At 43.7% G+C, this 22,347-nt stretch overlaps 1 protein-coding gene across 1 annotated transcript in view; it reads right to left on the minus strand.

Moving 5' to 3' along the window:
• MRPS10 (mitochondrial ribosomal protein S10) overlaps positions 1-22,347 on the minus strand; it is a 457,510-nt gene that overhangs the window by 172,557 nt on the left and 262,606 nt on the right. The window lies entirely within an intron of this gene.

Raw genomic sequence — 22,347 nt, forward strand, 5'->3', positions numbered from 1 at the left:
AGTACAACTACTCATCTCCAAGATGCAGATGTGAAGGTTGGACTCCCTTCGAAAAGCTCCCTCCACCCACCCCGAAAGGGAAGCATCCATAGCTACTGTGGACAAGGAATTTGATGGACAAAAGGTTCTTCCTTCCATTACTGATGGGAGGTTATCCACTACTTGATATGATGGACAGGACGACTCACCTCAGATAGTTCCTTTCTAGTAGTTGCCTCTACTACCATGGCATCTACTGACAGACCCTTGCTCCAGTGTTTTCTGTTTTTTAGGGCTACCAAAATCCTGTTTTGTTTGGGATAGGTTCCACCACATCAGGGTTCTTCCAAGTCTGCTGAGCCACCAAGGATGCAGATCAGTCAATACCAAAGGCCTGGAGGAACAGAGATTCCTCTGGTGAAGGAGGTTTGGTGGACCAACACACACTATTTCAATTCTAGGATATCAACACAGGTGAAGTTTTCTAGACGGGATCTTGGGGAACCTTCACTTTTATCCAGACTCGTGTGTTCTTTGACTGATTCTGGCCAGGACTCGGTGTTTCCATCTACAAGTTTACTTTTTAGGACATTCTTTCAGGGGAATCTCAGGAGATAGGTCTGAATCAGACAGGGAACTCTAATGTTGAGGTCCTCCAGGCCTAATGGAGTTGACTCTCCCCATCAATCTGAATGAGTGCAGTGAGCCAGAGGATCCAATAGAGGTTGGGATGGATCTGAGCTTGAAGGCGGCACTTTATTTCTTGGCCTAGCCAAAACCCTTTCAAATGTCTCAAAAGCCAAAGCTGAGATTAGAGCCGAGGGAACATCCCTCCTATCCAAAGGAACAATCCCAGCCCTGACAAGATGCTGACCTTAAATACAAATTAATGACAGCTGAAAAACCAAGAGACAGAGACGGCTCCAAAAACTTAAGTCTCGATTCCACCCCTTGGGCCATGGTGACAATACTCTAGCTTCAAGATTCTTCTCAATCTGAAAGAATAAGGCATGCTGATGGAGTTGAAGTTGCCTGAACTGTCTGCCCCAAATGAAGTGTATGGGCAGGTTTGGAACAATAGGAACTGTATCTGAGGGGCACACCATTACTGGAGATAACAGTGGAGGGGTAGTTCGAAATGTACCCACAGTGCCCAAAGGGGACGACACTTGGAGAAACCCTAGCTGGATTTGTGCCCTCAAGAATCTCTGCATCATTTGATCAATGCCCTTTTGGTGAGCTTTCTGTAGACTACACAGACCTCAAAGATGATGCCACCAACTGAGGTGTGGAGTATCATCATTCCCGTAAAATTGGGGAGTAGAGTCAAGGAATCACCGGATCTGTGGAAAATCTTGAATGAGGTGATAGAAATCTAATCCGAGTGGGTGGTGGATCCGATTCCCCCTGAATCTTAGGTGCTGGACCCAAAGTATCTGTTGGATCCAGGGACCTTTTTCTAGTCTTTTCTGCTCTCTTCTCAGATCGTTCTCCTCCTTCTTTGGACATTTGTTTATCCCTATCCTCCTCCTCCTTTGTCCATCTCCTTTCCAGTGGAAGCTGAATCTGGTCTGGAAAAATTAGAGCTGGAAGCCTGGAAAGCAGACCCTGTCTGAGGGGGAAACAAACCTTTCATAATTAATTTCTCTTTACAGCCCTGACTGGCCTTAGTCCCAAAAGCGGCACAAATGTTGTAGTTTACATTAAGCTGGGCATTTCTCAAACAATAAACACACTGCGAATTCGCATCTTGAGGTGGAATTTTAAGTCCTTGGATTTTGTCAGACATTAGAGGAACAACTATAATAAGACAAGGATATTAAACACTTACTGATGTAAAGACTCAAACCATTCCTCTCAAAAATGTATTATGAATAACTACTTATCTAACTCCCTAAAAAGCTACCAGTAAGAATGAATGCAGGTAGCACACCCAAAATCAACTAAAACCAACAAAAGGATGCCACTGGCAAAAGAAACAAGTCCAATAGAACTGGAACTCTTGTAGTTTATTAGGAAACTCAATTAAAATAACAAACGCCTTATATAAAATGTTTGCGTTTTCGTCCACATAAATCAGACTTCCTCAGATGCTTATCTTGAAACACATAAAACATTTTTATATAGTCCCTCCAAAACCAAAAAACCAATGAATTTAAAATTCCAATTAGGAAATAAACCAATGCTCAGTCACATATTTAAATGACCTCATGAATAATTCAATTATTCATTCCCATCGTGAAACTGTTAAAGTTAATCTAACTTTCTTAACCCTTCTGTGTAATGATTTATAAGGTTTACCAACATTATATAAAATTTCAAATTACAATAAATAACCACTTTAATTTAAAAAAACTATAAAATATACTTTAAAAGCAAAAAGTGCATGAATTGTTTTTTAAATTTCTTTTTATCACAACATTACAGGCAACAGTGCCACCTTCAGTCCCCAAAGAATATTACATTTGTTGAACACAATTAAAAGTTTAGCAGCCCTCATTTTTAGAAGTGGCAAAATAGAAATATAATCATTTAGCCCTGGGCTTTTTCCTGATTCCAGGGTTACTTGCCACCATAATTCTCTGTATTCTATTTTTTCCTCCCATGGGCCACCCCTTATATCTTTATTAATTTGTTCAAGTACTGTAAAATGAAATTTACAACCATCACATTCCTTAGAATGTTTAACTAGGGCGTTAGTTTCCTTACCCTTAGACATGTCATAGACATGTTCATATATTCTTCTTTTTAGGGTCCTTTCCGTTTTCCCCACATAGAAAGATTTACACTTGTGGCAAACGGCAAAGTTGTAGTACCCTTCATTCTTTATCCACATTTTCCTACTCTCAAGGTAAATTTCATTAGTATTCATAATGTATTCACACTGATTGCAATGTCCGCATTTGTATGAGCCTAATTTTACTTTACCCCCTGTATGTATTTTCTTTCCTTCTTTATTTTCTAAAATGTTCTTTATACTACTTGAATTTTTGTACACTACCTTAAAAGGTAGTCTGGAAATACCTTCCAAGTCAGTAAGGGAAACAAATCTACCCCATTCCTTCTGAAATACATTCCTTAAGTTATTATTAATTCAATTATATTCCAGAACTAATGCTTGTTGAAAATTACTAGTAATATTCAAATCTTATTTTTCAATACCATTATTGACATAGTCACTCTTAATTCTATCTCCTTTAATTGGTTTAAATTTATTTTTTCTACCAATTTCTATCTCCCTTATCTCCTTCCTAATATTTTGGACAAAGACCTTAGGGTAGCCTCTTTCCACAAACATTTTTTCCAAAAAATTACTTTCTACTATAAAGTCACATTCATCACTAGTCATATGGCACCCCCTTACAAATTGTCCCTTCACTATGTTCCTCTTACAATGTGAAGGGTGTGCGCTTTTAAAATGAAGAAAGGAATTACATAAAGTAGGTTTCCTGTAAATCCTAGATTCTACTTTATTGTTCTTTTTATAAATGTCCAAATCCAAATATTGTAAGGTGTCATATGATGTGTGGTGTGGGAATTTAAGAAAATCTGTGGTTCGACTAATGTATTCCATAAATTCTTCAAACATCTCCCTACTGGCTACCCAAAAAATAACTATATCGTCTAAAAACGTTCTATATAATGTCCAGCAGGAGTTGAATTTTGAATTCAGGATATAAGTTTCCTCCCATCTTGCCAAAACCAAGTTTGTGAAGGTGGGAGCACAGGCTGCTCCCATGGCTACCCCTTGGGTTTGCTGAAAAAATTCGCCATTAAATACCAAGTAATTATTTTTTAATACCATATCCATTAAACTCACACTCGCTACCTTCTCTTTATGGGATACGTGTCTATCTTCAAAAATAATTTCTTCAAACATATTCATTCCCGATGAATAAGGTATGGATGAAAACAAATCAACTATATCTATAGTGCTGAAAAGTAAATTATCAGAGTATAAATCTGGGGTTATCTCCCTTAACAAGTCCCAAGAGTCTTTTAGTATGACTTTTCTACTAGTCCAAACATGCGTTACCTTTTTATCTACATATTTTGCCAAGGGGTAAGTTTTTGATCCATCGGCAGATACAATAGGTCTAAAAGGTGGATCTTCGGAATTTTTATGTATCTTTGGAATTCCGAAGATTATAGGGACTTTTGGTTTTTATACAATCAGATAATCAAACATTTTTTTATCAATAGTGCCTTCATGTAACATATATGTGAGGTTAATATCTATTTTATTATAGGCTAAAATAACCTCATTCCTAGAGACACAAGTGTATCTAGTTTCATCCCTAAGAATTTGATTAATTTTTCCTTCATATTGTATATTATCCATTAATACTATCCCCCACCCTTATCTGGTTTCATTATTCTAACATTTAGATCACATTTTAATTCATGTAAAATTTCTTTTTCTCTCTTACTTAAATTTGTCTCATATTTAATTTTACTTTGTGCATTTCTAATTTCTTTCTCCATAATTTTCTCCAGATTCCTAAGTTGTACATGCATGGGGGGATTGTAGGTAGTCTTTCGCTTTAAACCTGGATCTTTATTTTTATCTGTAGTATTCTTGAAAATAATTTCTAAATTCACTTTTCTTAAAAATAACTTGATGTCCAACAACATTCTAGTTAGATCTCCTTTAACATAAGGAATGAATTTGAGGCCCTTGCTTAAGAGATGGAAATGTTCCTCAACAAGGATAATATTACTAAAATTATAGATGGAAAAACCATTATAGGTATTCCTAGCCCCTTCAACTGTTATTATAAAATCATTATTTTGATCATAAGTAGGGGGGTATAGCTGTTTAATATCTCCCTCTTCTCCCCCCCTTCTCCCCCCCATTTGAAAATTTTCCTGTTGATATCCATTTTTATTTTGCCTCTCTGATCTAGGCAGAGGTGGAAAGTCTGGATAATAATCCCCTTCCTGGTACCATTGTTCATTAGTACCATTTTCGTCTCTTGTCTGTCTATTTGATTTAATATTATTATCGAAGTACTTATATGTTGGCTTGGGGTAACTAATGTTGTTCTGATACTCATACATATCCCTCTTTAGTTTTTCCATCTTTCTATTTACCAATTCACCACATTTAACATCTATTTCTCTCCTTATTTTAAAATATTTCTCTTTTCCTTCACCAATACCAAAAATAAGGTCTTCCTTAATACACAAATCCAACTCCTCTATTTCTTTCTGTAAATTTTCTTGCAATTTAGCATTCTCTTTAACAATGAGCTTCAAAATACCTAATCCACATTTGTTAAATACTACTAAAAGTTCTTTATGAAAAACAGACCCTATTTGCACATTATTTGGGTATTTGTGAACACGTAAACCTTTTGGAACAATGTTCCTACTGATACATTCAGTTAAATATGCATTTTCTATACACAAATTTCTAAACTTTAACATTAATTTTGCTAATTTGTCCACTTTTACATGATAGGAATCAGAAATAATTGGTAGTTGCGGACCACCAGATTCAAATTTAAAACAATAACTGGTTTTGAGCCACTCAGTAGTTTCTTTGCTATTAATGTCTGAAACAGTACCTGAAATCGCTTGACTAAAATTCAGCAGTTTTGGTTTAATTGCAGTATTGCTATTTCCTCTATTTAAATGTTCCACAGAGTTGTTGTTGCCAAAAAACCTTGGTGTGGCATCAGGATTAAAGGAATCATCATTCGGTTCGTTTAGGTCACCGGCATCATGTTGGCTGCCAATAAGCTCCCTTTTCCTTTTGCATTTCTGTATATTACACCCTCCAGTTCCACTTCCTACTGTTGAGGTGGGATTAGCGCTCGATCCGATCAATGATTGGCATAACGGTGTTAGTAAGTCAATCAACTCTGTGAGTTGGCCAATCAATTTACGTGATTGGCCTAACTTATCTTGTCCCTTATTTTCAGATAAGGGCTCTTTTTCCATCGCCAGTCCCCAAAAGTTACCAGTCCCTAAAAAGCGACAACCTACACATCTAAACAAGTAAACCTACACAGAGAAAACACTGCAAGCTTTACAAACTACTATCACCTAATTTCTAATCTAAAAATGTAAACCTATTTGTACTAACGTTTACTAAAGATAAACTAGTAATGCAAGGTAGGGAAGTAGAAATTATGTACAAAAAAAAATGTCACTTATCCCCAAGAAAATCACAGCTCTCAGAAACACATCGAAAAGAACAAGTGGCTAATGAGATCTGAAGTACCTTAATAGAATGAAAGAGATTATGACCAGGGAAAAGTCGAGCCTTCGGTACACAACATTATAAAAAAGCAGAGACTTCTGATCTGGTCAGATCCAATAACCCAAATGTTGAACTGGATGGTAATGTTTAGTCAATATTTGGGCAGATGTCCATGTGGCACCTTGCTGGACAGTCTGTGCAGGGGCACCTGTAACAAATGCAGTGGTGGCTGCAGTGTGTCTGGTATAGTGGGCCTTGATATGGGTTGGCAATGGCTTACCAAAAGGCAATGCAGTTGGCTATCCACTCAGAACTAGTCTATTTGGAAACAGGTCTGCCTTCTTTTCCTTCTGCAAAGGCCACCAATATAGTTGCACTATCCTATTAGGGAACTTATTCCTGTTGTAAATACCCGATTTATGGGTGGACATCCAAAAAATACAGAATGTGCCTGCCTTTATTCTGTGGGTTAGGGAAGAACACTGGCAAGCAGATAGCTTGATTCAAGGAGAATTCTGACACTACTATGAGCATACAGAAAAAGTTATTTCTAAGGGTTACCTTATCCCTATGGAACACAGTGAAGAGTTCTTTGCACATCAAAGTTTGTAGTTCTGAGACCCACTTGGTTGAACTGGAGGCAGTCAGTAGGGTAGTCCTTCCAAGTGAGCACTTTCAGGGGAGCAGAAGCTGCTGGTTTAAAGAGGGGGCAATGTAAGTTCTTCTAATACACAGTTTAAATTCAAGGCAAAGACAGGATTTATCTTGTACAGCCTTAGATGCCTGACCCCTTTAAGGAACAGTTTCAGGTGGGGATGAAAACAGATGGGGGAAGGGACTAACATCTTGTTCTTGCATCAAATAGAAAACCTTTTCTATTTGGATAAGTACGATTTTCTGGTATTCGGTTTACTTGCCTCTAAGGACTGGCAGCATTTCTGTTCAGTAGTTTGCATTATTTGGAGTCTGAAACCAATCCTCCAAGCTGTGTTCGAGGGTGCACTCATTAAGATGAATAACAGACCCTTTAGCTGTGTGTGTAGGTCTATCACTTGTGGGAGAATGTAATATCTCTGATTGCTGAGGGACAAGAAGAGGAACAGCCAGTGTTGCCTTGGCCAAAGGGTGCTATGAATATCATGCTCACCTTGTCTGAGCTCACCTTTATCAGTCCCTTGGGTTTTCCAGGCTTTGGTAAAGCAGTAGTCAAACCCAAGTAAAGTGAAGAAGCAGAAGGAACCATGTCCGAGGACTGTGTGCGCCATGAGAACGTCAGCCCTATGCTTAAGGGTTTTTGCTTGAAACAGTACAGTTGTGTACACTCATCATAAATGTAGATGTTAGAGTGTATTCACTGTTGCAGTCATCACATTTGGGTTATCTTCCTGCAGGTAGCCCTCAGTCGGACTGAATACCAGAGACTTAGTATTTCTGCGTCTGATGCTGTTGCTCCAGGACTGATGTCAGGTCGTTAGGGGTATAAAAACAGGCAGCCAACGCCATTACATCAGTATTTCTTGCCCCAAATGTCAGGAGCCCCCAAATAGGGAGCTAGGTTATGGTGGGGAAAACTTCACCAGTAAAAAGTAAATACCAATACCCCAGAATGGGTTAGTAATAGCCACAGCCAGCGGGGGTGGAATCAGGGGGCTGGAGAGAGGGAAACCAAGACTGCAACAGTGAATACACTCTAACATCTACATTAATGGTAAGTGTACACAACTGTACTATGTTCTTTGTGTTTCACTGTTGCAGTCATCACACTTGGGTGGATTTCCAAAGCTGAAGAAGGGTGGAGGCAGTCACAAAGAGTTAGAGCTAGCTAGTATGCCATGCAAGACTGCTGTAGCAAATCCTGCCTTGGATTTGGAAAAAGATAGGCAGGTGGTAATGCTTGGTGAAGGTGTGTACAGAACTCCAGGTAGCAGCCTCTAGGATGTCCCTGGTAGAGACTCCCCTGAGAAATGCTGTAGAGGTAGATGTTGCCCTAGTGGCATGTGTTCTGACCCCATGAGGGGTTGGTTTCCCATGGTGCTTGTAGCAGAAATGGATGCAGTGTGCTATCCATTTGGAAATAGTTTGTTTTGAAATGGCGTTGCCCTCTGGCCCTGCTGCAAAGCTGACTAGTAGCTGTTCAGATTTTCTGAAGGGCTTAGTCCTTATCAAGGTAGAATCTGAGCTGTCTGTGCATGTCTAAGGAGTGCAGGATCCTTTCCCCTTTATTATGAGGATTAGGGAAGAAGGTTGGCAAATGGATGGATTGATTGAGAGACACACTGGACACCACTTTAGGAATAAAGAAAGGGATAGTCCTGAGGGAAACCCTGTCAGCATGGAAAATAATGAAGGGTTACACAGCCATCAGTGCTTGTAGTTCAGACGCTTTTCTAGCTTAAGTGATGGCTAGAAGCAAGGCTGTTTTCCAACAGAGGAATTTTAACTCTGCTGATGCAGCAGGTTCAAAGGGGGGGGGGGGAGTGAGCTTTTCCAGTACAAAGTTAAGGTTCCAAGCAGGGATGGGTGCTCTCCTTGGTGGCCTTAAGTTGTTTGCCCCTCTCAGGACCTGTTTGATAAGAGTGTGCGAGAAGAGAGGTAGCTCAGTGCTGTAATGAGCAGAAATGGCTGAGGCATGTATCTTAATGGAGGAGAAGGACAGGCTTTTGTGGAGTAGATCTGCTAAGTAATCCACAATAAGAGGCAGAGAGGGCAGTGTTGTGTCCTCTCCTTTAGATTGAATCCATGAGAAGAACCTTTTCCACTTATCAGCATAGGATTTTCTTGCACTGAGTCTTCTGGCTTCAAGAATGACATCCAGCACCTGTTTGCTTAAGGTCGCTGGGGTAGAATTCAAGGAATAAGCCAGGCTGCAAGATTTAGCGTTTGCAGTTGTGGATGCAGAATCAGTCTCTCCTGCTGGGAGAGGAGGGTTGGATTCTGGTGTAGCTGCCAGGGTGGCACCGATGTGAGGCTGCAGAGGAGTGGGTACCAGTGCTGGCGTGGCCAGTCCAGGGCAATCAGAATTGTCCCTGGTCTGTCCTGTTTTATCTTGAGTAATACTCTTGAAAGGAGGGGCAGAGGGGGAAAGGCATAGATTGTGAGATTTACCCACTGAAAAGATAGGGCATCCACTTTCCAGGCCCTGTTGTGAGGATTCCTGGTGCAGAATTTACTGAGCTGGTGGTTGTAGGGAGAGGCAAAAAGATCCATCTCTGGGGTCCCCCATTTCTGGATCAGAAGGTTGAAGGGGCTGTGCTCCAATTGCCACTCGTGTGAGTCTAGGGGGTTTCTGCTTAAGTCGTCTGCCAGCAAGTTTGGTTTGCCTGGCAGGAACTGAGCTTGCAGATGGACTTGAATGTCCAAGGCCATGTTCCACACGGCCATGGCTAGCCTGCAGTGTGGGTAGGAATGGGTTCCCCCCCCTGCTTGTTGATGTACCACATAACTGTGGTGTTGTCTGTTTTTATTAGCAGTTGTCCTGGAAAGATTAGGGATCTGAATGCTGTCACAGGGCATTCTATACAGCTAGCATCACTTTTTGGCTGATGTGCAGATGAATTTGACTTGGGCTCCAGTGGCCCTCAATATATGTTCCGTCCATGTGTGTCCCCCAGGCATAGTCCGAGCCGGTGGTTAGAGTCTGGACGGCTTGGGGTTGAGTAAATGGCAGTCCCTTGTTGTGGTTGCATGCTTCTGCCCACCAGAGGAACTCTGTCCTTAGACAGGGTATGATACGAATGACTGTTTCTAGGTCCTGAGAATGTTGGCACCAAAGACTTTTTGAGTACCACTGGAGTTTGCTCATATGCAGTCTTGCATACGAAATCAGCAGTATACATGAGGCCATGAAACCTAGGGCTTGCAGTATTTTTCTTGCAGATAGCAGGGTTCTGGTGGCCTTTTGTTTGAAGTAGTCTGTCAGACAGACTTGTTTTTCTGAGGTGAGGAATGCCATCTGGGAAGTTGTGTCCAAGCTTGCTCCCAGGAATACAATCTTTTGACTGGGTATCAGTTTTGATTTATTTTCATTGATGGTGTACCCCAAGGAAATGAGAAGGTTTTTCACAAATGTCAGGTGCTGCAGCAGCAATTCCTGACTGTCCGCCTAAATCAGGCATTCGTCCAAGTACGGGTAAATTTGGATATTTCTCTACCTGCAGTATGCAATGGCTGGAGCCAAGCATTTTGTGAATACTCTGGGCGCAGTAGATAAGCCAAAGGGAAGTGCAGCACACAGATAATGCACAGACCCTGCCCTGAAACGTAGATACTTCCTGCATGATTCCCTTATGGGGATATGCAGATAGGCTTCTTTTAAGTCTAGGGTGACTAACCACGCATCCTTGGCTAGCATAGGAAGAAGATGCTGCAGGCTAAGCATTTTGAAATTTGGTACCATCAGGAAGGTGTTGAGAAAGGAAAGATCCAGGATTGGGCATCAAGAGCCCTCTTTCCTGGGTAAGAGTTTGGAGTAGAATCCTTGACCCCTCTGTTCTACTGGAATCAGATGAATAGCTCTGATATTGAGCAGGGAAAGTACTTAGTTTTGAGCCTTTGCCCACTGGTTTGGAGGAAGGTCTGGAAACCCACTTAGGGCTGGCAGTGAATGGAAATAAAATTTGTACCCCTAGGATACAATGCTGTGGACCCACCGGTCCTGAGTGATGGACATCCAGTTTTTTGCATGAAGGGCACGTTTTCCTCCCAAGGGCATAAGCAATTGGGCAGGGCTGGGGAGTGGAGTAAAGAAGTCATTGTGAACTTTTTCCGTAAGGAGGTGACTTACCACTCCCTGCTTTAGGAGTGGGGGCACTCCATTGCTTAGATCTCTGCATACCCGGAGACTGAAGTCTGGGTGGTCTGTTTCCCCTAGGTCTGGTTTGAGAAGGCCTGGAGGGGGCTGGAAAGGACTAGTGTTTGGAAGGGCAATGCCTACTGAATTTAGGGGGTTGCACTTGTAAGAATTCTTTAACATACATACTCGGAGGCTCTAAATAAAAATCTGCAGCAGAGACCTCCAAAGCAGACACCCAAGCAACCGCTACCCCAAAACAAAACACATGCAACACATAGCTCACAAAGGCAGTGTGCCGAACAGTCACAGCCCTTAAGGCTAAACAACATACCCGATACACTTGTAATAGGTGACTCTATCGTCAGGCACACTGACATCCCGCTCACCAGGCTGAAAGTACAGTTTTGTACCTACCATAAATGTAAATGTTCGAGTGCTAATACAGCTGCAGTAATCACAGATGGGTTTTCAGCCGTCAGGCGGTCCCTCGGTCGGCCGAATTCCAAAGTCTTGGTCCGGCGTCGGTTGTCGTCGCTTACTCTTCTGACATCAGTAAGGCCAGAGTATATAAGACACAGCCGACGCCATGTTCTTCAGTCTTTCTTGCCCCAGATGTCAGGTGCCCCCAAAAGGAAGGCAATGCATAAATAAGGCTTATCTACATATGCAAGCAATGCAATGTAATGCAAAATCAGTGTAAGCAAGCAAATAAAACATAGCAGGATAACCCAGTCAGGTGGTATGAAGAAGTTGTTAGGCCCCATGCCTTTACCAAGTGGGGAAGGAGGGAGGGAAACCTGTACTGCAGCTGTATTAGCACTTGAACATCTACATTTATGGTAGGTACAAAACTGTACTATGTTCATCGTGCATACAGCTGCAGTAATCACAGATGGGTAGAGTCCCAAAGTTATGCATAGGGTGGTAGGTACCATGAGGAACTGGGTTGAGCCAGAATGCCCTGCAAAACAGCAGTGGCAAAGCCTGCTCTTGTTCTGGAATATAAGGGCAGGTGGTAGTGTTTTGTGAAGGTATGTACAGAACTCCAAGTGGCTGCCTCCAAAATATCCTTAGTAGGAACACCTCTGAGGAAGGCTGTAGAGGTGGCTGTGGCCCTGGTGGAGTGAGATCTGATACCAGTAGGGACAGATTTCCCATGATAGGAATAACAAAACCGTATGCAGTAGCCAATCCACTTGGAAATGGTCTGTTTGGTAACTGGTTTCCCTTGAGCCCCTACGGCATAGGACACAAAATGTTGTTCTGATTTCCTGAAGGACTTTGTTCTGTCCAAATAATAACGTAGCTGCCTATGGATGTCTACAGAGTGAAGCAGCCTCTCCCCTTTGTTTTGAGGGTTAGGATAAAAGGTAGGTAGATGTATGGCTTGATTTAAGGCTACCCTGGATACCACTTTTGGCATAAAAGATGGGTTGGTACGAAGGGAAACCCTGTCCTGATGGAAGATGAGGAAGGGCTGCACCGCCATGAGGGCCTGTAGTTCAGAAACCCTACGAGCTGAAGTGATGGCCAGAAGGAAAGCTGTTTTCCAGGACAAATATTGCAGATCTGTTGAGGCAGCAGGTTCAAAGGGAGGCAATGTTAATTTTTCTAGTATGTAATTAAGGTCCCAGGCTGGTATTGGTTGCTTCCTTGGAGGTCTTATATTCTTAGCCCCTCTGAGGAACTGTCGTAAGAGTGGGTGAGAGAATAAAGGAGGATCCGTGTTGAATTCTGCAGAAATGGCTGAGGCATGTATTTTATGGAAGAAAATGAAAGTCCACTGTTCAGCAGTTCAGCTAGGTACTGTAAAACCTGAGGCAAGTTCAATTTTCTAGGGTCCTGGCCTCTTTTCTCATTCCAACAGCAAAACCGCTTCCATTTTGCGGAGTAAGCTTTTCTAGTAGATGGTCTTCTGGCCTCCAAAATGACATCCTGCACCTCCTTAGAGAGTAGGGACTGTTGTGGTGTCAAGGAATTTTCCATGCAGCGAGGTTGAGTGTTTTCAGCTGACTGTGAAGAGTTTTGTAGCTGTTCTGAGTCAGTAGAAGAGGCATTAGAGGCAGGGACCAGGGAGGAGTATGTGTTAGGCTCCTCAGGAGTGGATACCAGTGTTGCCTTGGCCAATCTGGAGCAATCAGTATCATCCTCGGTTTGTCTGTACTTGCTTTCAAAAGCACCTTGGGCAGAAGGGGCAGAGGTGGGAATACATAAACTGTCCATGCTGTCCAACTGAATGAAAGGGCGTCCACTTTCCAGGCCTTTGGATGAAAGGTCCTTGAACAAAACTTTTTCAGTTGATGGTTCCTGTGGAAGGCAAAAATATCTATGTCTGGCCTCCCCCACGCTTGGATTATCTCTGTAAACACCTGAGGATGTAACTTCCATTCGTGTGGATCTGTCATATTTCTGCTTAGAGTGTCTGCCAGTGTGTTTTCCAGTCTTGGCAAGTACTGTGCTTGAAGTTCGATTTGTCTTTCCAGAGCCAAGTTCCAAAGAGTCATGGCTAGTCTGCACAAGGGGTATGAAAGTGTTCCTCCTTGTTTGTTTATGTACCACATTACTGTGGTGTTGTCTGTTCTTATCAGTAATTGTCCTGGATGCAGGAAGTCCTTGAAAGCTGTAATTGCATTTATTACTGCTAGCATTTCTTTTACATTGATGTGAAGGTGCTTTTCCTTGTGGGACCATCTGCCCTGAATGCACCTGTCCTTCATGTGCGCCCAGGCGTAATCTGAGGCGTCTGTGGTTATGACTTGTTTTGCTTGAGGCTTGCAGAATGGAAGGCCTGTGTTTACTTGACATGCTTGGGCCCACCATAGAAATTCCTTTTGCAAACATGGAATTATTGGTATAATTGCTTCCAAACTGTGACTGTGTTGAGACCATAGATTTTTAGGTACCATTGAAGTTTCCTCATATGCAGCTTTGCACATGGGATTAGAAGAATGCAAGATGCCATGAATCCCAGAGCCTGCAGGATTTTCCTTGCAGTAAGCCTGGTACTTTTTTCTAGTGTTTCGAAGTACTGAGATAGTTGCCCTTGTTTTTCTGGCGTAAGATATGCCATGTGGGTGTTTGTGTCCAAGTTGGCACCCAGGAAGGTTATTTTCTGAGATGGTGTTAGCCTTGATTTCTCCTTGTTGATGGTATATCCCAGAGAAAGCAGTAACCGTGTCACATATGCCAGATGTTCCAGTAGTATGCGTTTGCTGTCCGCTTGGATCAGGCAGTCGTCCAGATAAGGGTAAATTTGTATCCCTTGAAGTCTGCAGTAGGCAATCACTGATGCCAGGCACTTTGTGAATACTCTGGGCGCAGTAGATAAGCCAAAGGGCAATGCAGAGAATTGATAGTGGATTGAACCTGCAAGAAATCTGAGGTATCTTCTGCAGCTTTGTCTGATTGGGACATGCAGGTATGCCTCCTTGAGGTCCAATGTTACCAGCCAAAACTCCTTGCCCAGCATGGGAAGAAGTTGCTGTAATGTGAACATCTTGAATTTTGGTACGAGAAGGAATGTGTTTAGGATGGATAAGTCCAAAATGGGTCTCCAGTCGGTTCCTTTTCTTGGTACCAGAAAAAGTCTTGAATAAAAACCTTGACCTTGTTGGTGTGTAGGTACCTTTTGTATAGCTCTCATGTTTAGGAGCTTTGAAATTTGCAGTTGTGCCTCTGCCCTTTGATTTTGTGGCAGGTTTGGCATGCCTCTCATTTTTGGAAGAGTGTGAAATTGAAATTTGTAGCCTCTGTTGATAATGTCCAGTATCCATTTGTCTGTTGTGACAATATGCCAATTGCTTGCAAATAATGCTAGTTTCCCTCCCAAAGGTGCTGCCAGCTGAGACTTGCTTGGCATGGAAATGAGGGAGTCATTGGGTTTGCTTCCTGTATTGTTGTGCACTGTCTTCACCACCTCTTGGTGCTGGAGATTGCCATTGTCTGCCTCTATATGATCCTTGTGATTGCCCTCTGCCCCTTGCGCCTGTATCTACCTCTTTGGGGCTTGTCAGTGGCTGGAAAGGACCAGTTTTTTGAAGGCCAATTTCTGCTAAAACGTGGTGGTTGGACCTGTAAGAAAGCCTTGACAGTTTGCATAGATTTGGCTTTTTCTTCCATTTTCCGTAGTATCTCCTCAGCATTAGTACCAAATAGTACATCCTTTTGTAAAGGAGCATCAAGAAGTTTAGCTTTCACATGATCAGGTAAATTTTGTTCCCTAAGCCAGGCATGTCTGCGAATGACTGATCCTGTAGCAGCCGCTCTACTGGAAGCCTCTAGGGCATCATAACCACATTGTAAGGTGTGTTTACCCACTTGCTCCGCACTATGCATCATATCCTGTAACTCTTTTAAATCTGGTTGTTCAGGTTGAGACATTTTGTTCCTTAATTGTGATAACAGGTACTGTTGATATTTAATCATATGAAACTGACAGTTTAAGGCCCTCATGGCTAGGGTGGCCGAGGTATATACCTTTTTACCCCACCTTTCTAGAGATCTGGATTCCCTTTCTGCAGGGAGTGGCAGTGGAGGCCTTTAATCCCTTGGGGCCTTGTGAAATGGTTTCAGGGTCAGCATTATGGCCTTTGTAGAGAAATTGGTGAGAGCTGGGTACTCTGTAATACCTATCAGGTTTTACTGGTGCAGGAGGCAGAGAATCAGGGTTAAGGCAAGCCTCCGAATAGACATCATCCAGTACATCCAAAACAGGGGGTATAGCCAGAGGTCTGTGCTGAGGTAACCAAAGAAATTCCCCAAGTCTTTTCTTGGAATCTGAAAAGTCTTGGCCTTCCCAATGGAAGTGTTCCCTCAAAGTGTGCAAGGTTTCCCCAAAAGAAAAATCCTCAGGAGGGAATACAGAAGGAATGGACTGTTCTGCATCCGAATCCTCAAAGGGGGAGTAAGAGTGTTCCTCTGCATCAGAATGTTCTGATAAAACGGATCCCTGATCAGAAGAGGGAGATTCTTCCTCCACTCTGGGTCTCTTGTCAGGAGGGGGCTGAGAACCTCTGATAAGAGTAATTAAATCCTCAGCCATTTTAAGCATCTGTTTCTTAGGCATGGGTCCAGGAGATGGGCCCTGTGCAACAGGCCTCGTGGGATGCCTGGCTGCTTTGGATTTAGTAAAAGCCTTTATTGAAAAAGAAGATGAGGGCCTAAATACACCATGGGTGGAGGTGGACCTGTCCACATTAGTAGGCTCGACATTAGCAGGGGCTTCGGTTGTAGTCTGGGAAAGGGCCGAGGACCCAGCGGTCTCGGGTACAGAGGACACCGCCAAAAGAGTGTCGTCGGTAGTCAGGGACTGCAAAGGCATCTCGCTGAGAACCGGACCACGTATAGCCTGTTTTGGCGTGGTGTCGGCGGGGACCGCGGGTCTCGCGTGTCGGTCCTTTTCCTTGCGTTTTTTGGACAAAACGGTAGTCGGAGTGTCCGACGACATTTTATAATCAAAAGCTTTGCCAAAGTAGTGTTGGGCGAACTCCGCCCGACGCTTGATAGTGCGTTTATTAAAGGTAGCGCAAAAGCGACAGCCCGAGACGTCGTGGTCTGGGCCCAAACAAGGTATGCAAAGGGAATGGAAATCCTTATGCGGTATTTGCTTCCCACAAGAAATACAATTATTAACTTTTTCTGACATCGGTCTGAGGCAAGAAAAGTTTCCCCAACGGGGTACTTAGCTTTAAAGAAGACTTCGGTTCCAATTTTTTCGTAATTCAGGAGCTGGCCGACCGGTACTTGCGAACTGCTTCTGCTTCGGGCACCGCGCGGCAAAAAAGACTGAAGAACATGGCGTCGGCTGTGTCTTATATACTCTGGCCTTACTGACGTCAGAAGAGTAAGCGACGACAACTGACGCCGGACCAAGACTTTGGAATTCGGCCGACCGAGGGACCGCCTGACGGCTGAAAACCCATCTGTAATTACTGCAGCTGTATGCACGATGAAGATCAAGGAGAAGGTCACAGTGAGCTGCCTGTCAGGCGCTAGGATCCGCCACATAACACAAGCACTCAGATCACTCCAAGGCAAGTACAAATATGACTCTGTCAATATCCATGCTGGTGTGAATGACCTGAGTCATACCTCCCTGGACTACATGAAGAGACATAGAGGAGCTCTCTGAGCATGTAGCCCAGGCCGGTATAACCCTGACCTTGAGTAGCATCTTACCCTCACCAAGAATGATGCCACAATATGAAGACAAGATGATCAATTTCAACAATTGGCTTAAGTATTGGTGTCATTCAAAGGGGATCCAATGCCTGTCAGCCTGGGATGACATGCTCGACAAGCCACGATGCTTCGCTACGGACGGCTTGCACCTGTCACCCCTGGGCTTTCGGATATTGGCAAAGGCTCTTGCTTCCCCCATAGTGCCTTTTTTAGGCAAGGCTCAAAAGACAAACCCACCTCCATAGGTATCACAAGGGATAAGAAACTAAGAGTAATGTTACTCAACGCCAGAGGTCTAAACCTCAAGATGCACGCACTCAAAACGCTCCTTAGCATGGAGAACATCGATATATGTGCAGTAACAGAAACCTGGTTCAAGGCTCCCGAGAGCACCCCAGCCCTACCAGGTTATACCTCATACCATGCTTTTCGGCCCCAAAACTTGGACCGAACCACAAAAGGAGGGGGAGTATCAATATTCGTCAAAGATACCCACACCTCCAGGTTGGTGGCACAGCACGAAGCATCAGAGACTATCCATGTGCAACTAACAGTGGGTAAAAACTACCTTCCAGTTTATAGCCTGCTACAGACCACCCTCCCAAACCCAGGAACCCCACTCGGCCTTCCTGAGAACACTGGAAAATATGAAGGTCTCTCCAAACATCATTATATTGGGCGACTTCAACTACCTAAACATAGACTGGGAGCATTACTCCAGCTCCAACACCCTAGCCCAAAGGTTCCTAGAATTTATAAACTCAAATGCTATGGAACAACTTGTTACCACTCCCACAAGAGGGGAAAACATACTGGACCTGATCATCTCCAACATGGGGACTCTATGCTCCAGACCAGAAGTGTATCCCTCACTGGTAAGATCAGACCATAAACTAATCTCACTGGATATTCACATCCCGACCCCATCCCCTGCCCAGAAAACCACAGTGAAAAACTTCTCTAAAGCAAATTTCAGACTCCTCAAAACCGAAGTGGAATCCTTCAAAGCCCCCGAGCCTGTAGAAAATACGGCCCAGACCGCAGAATCCTTTATAAACGCATTCTATGAACACCTTCAGGAATGTATGGATCATGCAATCCCAAATAAAACCAAGACCCAATCCTCCAAAGGCAGACATCCTGTCTGGTGGACCCCAGCCATAAACAAACTGTACAATAGAAGGAGGAAGCTACTACATGATAGAGCAAAATCCTAAAAAGGGAAGGCATCTCTGATCAGTATTAGCAAAAAACTACGAGCACTCATAAAATCGTCTAAGGCTAGCTTCGAGAGAAAAATTGCACAGGACACTAAGGATAATCACAAGGCTTTCTTTAGTTATGTTAGGAACCTGGGTGGGAATTCCCAGATATGCTCAGAATTGGTCCAAAATGACAAAAAATGCATCGAACCCACAGACATTGCCAACATCCTAGCTGACAGGTTCAGCGCAAACATCTCCCCCCCTCCCCACCAAAAGGGCAAATATCTATCCCAGCAGAGTGCTGCCCCCCTGACATCTCAGATGCTCAGGTAAGAGCCGCCCTCTCCAAAGCAAAAAACACAGCACCAATGGGACCAGATGGTGTCCCGGGCTGCTTCCTACATGAACTCCAAGAAGAGCTAAACCCAAACATAAAACTACTGTTCAATCTCAGCCTTACTACAGGATATGTACCCAAAGAGTGGCGTACAGCAACAGTGATCCCTCTCCACAAAGGTGGTGCCTCAACAGATCCTGGAAACTATCGCCCCATAAGCTTGACTAGCTTGGTCTGCAAAGCTATGGAAAGAATCATCATGGACCTCATAAATAAAGATATTGGGGACCTACAGACACTGGATCCTACCCAGTTCGGCTTTGTTAAGGGCAGATCCTGCCTCTTAAACCTGGTCGATTTCTTTGAAACAGTCATCAAGGCCATTGACGAGGGGAAGGTGGGCCATTGACGAGGGGAAGGTGGTCCACACAGCCTACCTGGACCTCGTAAAAGCCTTCGATACAATACCCCACTCGGGCATTATAGATAAGCTCACCAGCCTTAAATATAAACCCCTATGTCACTAGATGGGTTGCAAACTGGCTCAAGGACAGAACCCACATGGTTAGAATTGCTGGAGCCATGTCAGACTCCAAACCAGCTACAAGTGGCGTCCCACAAGGCTCAGTCCTGGGACCTCTCTTGTTCGGTATATATTTCTCGGAGGTACAGGCCAACACGTAAGGACTGCGGCTGACCAAGTTCGCAGATGACTGCAAACTGGACGCCATAATCAACTCTCCAGCCGACACAAGCATCCTCCAAAAGGGCCTCATAGAAACAGACAACTGGTGCCAGAGCCATGGCCTCAAGCTAAACGCCAAAAAGTGTATAGTCATCCCCTTTGGCAAAAACAAAGTGCATACAAATGACCACATAGGTGGTAATCCATTAAGTACAGAAGAAGTAATTAGGGACCTGGGGACCCAAGTTGATAGCAATCTCTCATTTGACAACCACGTGGCCAAAGTGGTTAGAAAAACATTTTATATAGCCCACCTAATCATGAAGGGATTCACATCTAGATCAGGGGAGGTCATCGTGCCTCTTTACTCATCCCTCATCAGTCCCATAATTGAGTACAATGCCCCTTTTGGGATGTACCTTACCAGACACCTGCAGCAACTGGAAAGACCCCAAAAGTACCTCACCAAGAGGATCAAAGGGCTCAAACAGATGCCATATGCTGCCCGGTTAAAGAAACTCCAGCTCTACTCAGCGGCATACCACCTGCTCAGAGGCAATCTGTGCCTGACATATAAAGCCATGTCCAACCCGGAATTAATGGACATGCTGTACCTCAGAAAATCCAAATCCCATCGAGCTACGCGCTCGAGAGACTTGGACCTCAGCACTGAAATAAATAGGACATGCTGGAGGGACAGATTCATAACCCAGAAGCTCCCTTCACTCTGGAATAAAATCCCAGTCCAGGTTAGGCAGAGTCCCTCATTGACTTTCTTCCAGAGGAATCTTAATGAGTGGATGGGAGATCGTAATTTACTCCGGGTATCACTTCTGTGTCACTGTTAGACAGAGGCACAGTATACTAACCTCAAAAAAGGGCATAGCAAAATTAATTTAAAATGGGTGGTGAAAGCCAAACACACTCTGGCTAGGCTTATAAATGCCCTAGGGCAGATAGCCTAGTATGAACCTATGAACCTATGAACAGTCTGCATAGACTTCACTTTTTCTTCCATCTTTTTAAGAACCTCTTATGCTTTGGTGCCAAACAAACAGTCCTTATTCAAAGGAGTGTCTAGTAATTTGATTTGACATGGTCTGGCAAGGTCTGCTCCTTCAGCCAAGCATGTCTTCTCAGTACAGAGCCAGTGACAGCTGCCCAGCAAAATGCTTCTAGGGCATCAAAACCACACTGCAAAGTATGCTTGCTGACTTGGCTTGCAGAGTGCATAAGCTCCTGCAATTCTTTATTTTCTGCACAGTCTGAAAAGGTTGCCACTTTTTGTTTAATAAATTCCATAATGTGTTGCTGGTACTTCAGCATGTGAAACTGACAATTCAATGCCCTAATAGCAAGAGTTGCAGAGGTATATACCTTCCTACCCCATCTGTCCAAAGCTCTGGAATCCCTGCCCAAAGGGGTGGGATTCTTGGCTGTAGTAGCCTCGATACCTTTAGGCCCCTGGGAAATGATCTGTGGGTCAGCAGTAGGATTCTTGAAAAGAAATTTGTGAGTGCCAGGTATTCTGTAGTTTTCCTAGGAGCAGGAGGTAAAGTGTCAGGAGTAAGACTGGATTCCATAAAAACATAATCCACAACATCCAGGGCAGGTGGTATTGCTAAGGGCCTGTGTTTAGGCAGCTCTAGAAATTGTCTGAGTCTCTTTATGGACTGAGGATAGTCTTGGCATTCCCAGTGGAAATGCTCTCGTAAGGTATGCAAGGTTTCACCAAAAGAAAAATCCTTTGGAGGGGAGGCAGAGTGGCATGGAGTTCTCTGCATCTGAATCCTCATAAGCAGGTAAGGGCATGTCTTCATAATCAGAAATTTCAGAGTCATCCGACTGCTGGTCTGTAGAAGCTGAAGGGGACTGGACTCTGTCTCTTAGGAGGGGAAGGCTGACTTCTCCTAATCAGCGTAATAAGGTCTTCAGCCATTCTAAGCATTTGTTTTTGTGGCATGGGAGCAGGTGCATGCGCTTTGGTCGTCGGTTTTCTAGGCATAGTGCTTACTCTGGGCCTAAGAAACTCAGTAGTTTTGGTTAAAAAAAGAAGTCTTCAGTTTGAGTCGAACATCGGTTGAGCGAATAACGGTCTCAGAAGCAGATACCTGATCATCGGCTCCAGACTCATCCAAGGTAGAGACATCCTCAGGTTCCATAATCGATGAATAGCCTCACGGCATACCGGACTCTGAATGGGTCTCAGTAGAGGCCTGCGAATCCACTGAAGCGGGCATCAAGGGCTGCGAAAGCGCCTCAGTGAGTACCGGCAGACAGGCGACTAGCTTAATGGAAGCGTCGGCGGCAGTTTTGGACCTATGTGGTCCGTCTCTGTCTTTATCTTTATGTTTTTTCAGAATATCGGTTGTCGGATGGCTTACTGAAGTCATTACAGAATACAAGCATCGAGAGCGAAAGAATTTAGCGACAAAGAGTCCAACGACAAATGGTTCGGGTGTTAAATAAGACACAAAACCGAAAGCGAGGGACATCATGGTCTGGGGCCTAAACCGGTAATGCAGTAAGAATGAAAATCTCTGAGGTATGTGCTTTCCACTGGCAAGACAATTGTTAATATTTTCTGACATTGATTAGAGCAAGAAAAAAGGATCCCCAACGGGGTACTTAGCTTTAGAAGACTTCAGGATTATTAAATTCGTAAATGAAAATTCAGGTAGTGGCCGACCGGCACTTGCGAACTGCTTTGGGCTCCTCGGCAAGAAAGACTGATGTAATGGCGTCGGCTGCCTATTTTTATACCCCTGATGACCTCACGTCAGTGCTGGAGCGACAGCATCTGACGCAGAAATACTAAGTCTCTGGTATTCGGGCCGACTGAGGGCTACCTGCAGGCAGATTACCCAAGTGTGATGACTGCAACAGTGAAACACGAAGAATATCTAGCACAATCCTAATAACTAGAAACATTGTGCTGAGTTCCAAAACAAAACAGGCAAA

Source organism: Protopterus annectens, chromosome 1.part0, assembly GCF_019279795.1.
Source record: "Protopterus annectens isolate FY-2018-M chromosome 1.part0, PAN1.0, whole genome shotgun sequence".
In the NCBI taxonomy this organism is placed as follows: domain Eukaryota; kingdom Metazoa; phylum Chordata; order Ceratodontiformes; family Protopteridae; genus Protopterus; species Protopterus annectens.